Genomic DNA, 3,169 nt, shown 5'->3' with positions numbered 1-3,169 from the left:
GAAATAATTCCTTTGAAGACTTTGCATTCCGAATTTTGTTTTTCTTTTGTGAGTGTGTGTTGACTGTACAAATGATTATGTGTCACTGCATTGGCTGTGAGTGTGCAAATGTCAGTGCCACGGAGTGCTGGACTGGAGTGTCAGCAGTGATGTCAGTGGTTTGACTGCATTCTTAGCAGCACAGTTTTAACTCCGTTATGTTGTGACTGAAACAACCTCCCAGTCAGTGATCATCATCAGTTTGATGTTGAGTTGTGCAGTAACGGCCACACACTGCTCAAAAAATAAATTAAAAAAAGCATGTTTTGGTCCAAAATGCAGCACAAGGAAGACTCTCTTCAGTGAATTCAGTCAAAGTATAAAAACCACAACACTCACTGGGTCACGTGTACAAGGAACTCAGGAACAAAGAGCAAAACTTCAAGGCGTGAACACAGAACACTACTAACATTGCAACAGCACACACAGCATCCACTCAAACCAACGCTCTCACCAAGACAGAGAGGTATATATACCCAGGACACCAGGTGACAGCAGTGAGACTAATGACAGACACAGGTGTGTGTGATCACACTGATTAACTCCACCTACAGGAGGAAAGGGAGACAGACAGCCCTCACTGTGGTGACCGGAGCCACTCAGTCACTGAAAGGCACATGGAATAAACAATTGTTTCATGGCTGTTGTCAATGTCCTGTGGTTGTTGCAGCTTTTGCACCGAGGTCGTTAGCAGCCTGCTATCCTTTCATCAGTTACAATATACAGGCAGCCTGTGGCCTAGGGCTGGAATAGTAGTAACTGAAGGGTCAACTCTCTGACAGGACTGCCCCCAGTGCCCCCTCCTGCTCCATGGGAGCCTGACCAAAGTGCAGCCACCTGCCCTTATGTTTCCATTTTAATGTGGTGTTTCTAAAATGGTTCAACTGCACTAGTGTTGTTTACATTATATATTTAGAGAAGTTTTTTTTACAGTGCCTAGTCATTGCTGAATTTTCACTTCCTACATACAGTCCACAGATTTCACACTTTTTTTTCACATTTTTTTCTCAAACCGTCTTTTCCTGAAATCTAGACCAGTGATCATCAACTGGTGGCCCACGGGCTGAATCTGTGTCCAGCCCATAATGTGTCTGTCCAGAATTCCTGGTGACCTGTGACCTGATGTGTTTTCATAGGGTTTTTCTGCAGGACCTGTCACAGCATCATCAGCATACATGAAAAAAAATCTAATTAGGACTAAGAACAATTTTAGTCTTATTATTTGGAAATAATTCTACTATGTAATTTAAAAAAAGGTGATTCAAAGTGTCACATTTTGTTTTTGGTATCTTTTTTAGTATTTTATTTAGTGTCTTTTTGCATTTGTCATCAAATGCAACATGAAGAAATCATCTTTTGAATGATCTGAAAACATCAGACTCTTTTCTAACTTTACACACTGACCTTTGACACTTTGGTTTAGTTCAATCAAAGCTTTTCTTAAAAAAAAAAACAATGTTAAATTAATCAAATGACAGATGAAGAAGGATCTATCTGAAGAAAAACAACTTCAGCCAAATGTAAACGTGAGCATGAGACCCATCCCATCAGCTGGAGATAGAGATTCTCTGCCCTCCCAGTGTGGTTAGAGGGCGCTGCCTCGTCAGACATGTTTCTGCCGAGCGACACACCTGTGTTTACAGTTGGGCGCAGCATGTAAACAGCAGTGGCCTGTGTTCGACCGTCTGTCCGCCCACTCACGGATCATATGGCTCAACAGCTTTTGTAATGAGTGGCTTCAGCAGGTAGACAGCGACCGACAGACTAACGTGTCATTACACCCTGCAGTGCTCAGTCATTCAACATTAAAGAGGCAGATGGTTTTTGAAGCCGAGACACAAATGTGTCAACGTTCTTGGTTCTGTATCACTCACTTCCTGTTCTTCGTAATGATCGTCGTAGAGTCTTTTCACTGACTGTACCTTTTCCCCTCCTCTCTGTGTCTCCAGGTTCATCTGATGGACCAGAAGATGGACTCAGTCCTGCGGATACTGATGCAACAGTTTCCACCCAAACCAGAGCTGACATCGAGGCCCTCCCTCCGTAGGGTGACCATCCAGAAATGTATGGGCACCAGCATGGATGAGGGGCCCTGAAGGCACTGTCACGTCACAGTAGTAAGGGCAGTACTGCACTAAGGCTGGCCCCAGACACAGAGGCCCCAGAATTCAAAAGGGAACTGTAATTTTCTCCTCTTCTTAGAAAATGTCCCAAATACTTTAGACCCCTGAGAACAGAACAAACGTTAATAGGCCACTGGGCTTGTGGTGGCTCAGAGTGAGGGCTAAACTTGAATAGTTTGGCCTTTTTGTGTGCATGTCTTTAAGCGGCTGTCTCTTCTACCCGAGGACTCTGTGCCCTTCGTCTTACCTTGCACCACAAAGTCATTTACACTGAATCTAATGTATTTAAAGTTATAACATTGACCTCAAAACTGTGCTCTTCAAACCATCCTAATTCATGTGCAGCCCATCACTGAGCTGCATTCCTCTACTCCAAATATTATTCCAAAGCTAACTAACCCAGTAATAAAGCCATAAAGCAATCAAAGCACTCAGGTTCCCCAAAGACACGGAGAAAAAGAGAGTCCAGCCCTGGCAGAGGCATTCCTCAAATCCTCCTGATTATCTTGGCACCAACCACACCAAGTACACAACAGGGTTATTTCCACAGCCGCATATCCATCTCGCTCTGACTGTACTCAGGCTGCAGAGAGTGTTTGTTAGTAGTGATCAAATAACACGAGGAGGGAAAAGCAGATTATCTGTTGACTTTGCCCCATGTTAGGAAGTGGAAGGCTGGCGTGGAAGACATGGAACTGAAGAAATATGTTCAGGGTGGGTCTGGGTTAACGTGGTGCTGATTTACAGCGGCATTAGGGCTGATAAAAATAGCCGATGTGATGCTCTCCAGACTGGTGCTGTGTCAGGGGAACACAGTCAGACGTTATGGCACGATCCCTGTTTGTGAAACAAACAGCTAAATATTCCAGAAATGTAATAATATCTAGACTTCTGTCATTTAATACCCGTCCTGCCTGAGGGGCTCACACTTCTGGGTGCAATTTGAAGTCCATTAAAGCTCTGATTATTTTTTTTCTCATATGAGCTAATTAAGTGCTGAATTCCTG

The sequence above is a fragment of the Cynoglossus semilaevis genome, chromosome 6 (assembly GCF_000523025.1).
Source record: "Cynoglossus semilaevis isolate Cse_v1.0 chromosome 6, Cse_v1.0, whole genome shotgun sequence".
NCBI lineage: Eukaryota > Metazoa > Chordata > Actinopteri > Pleuronectiformes > Cynoglossidae > Cynoglossus > Cynoglossus semilaevis.
Note: the sequence above shows the minus strand (reverse complement) of the source record.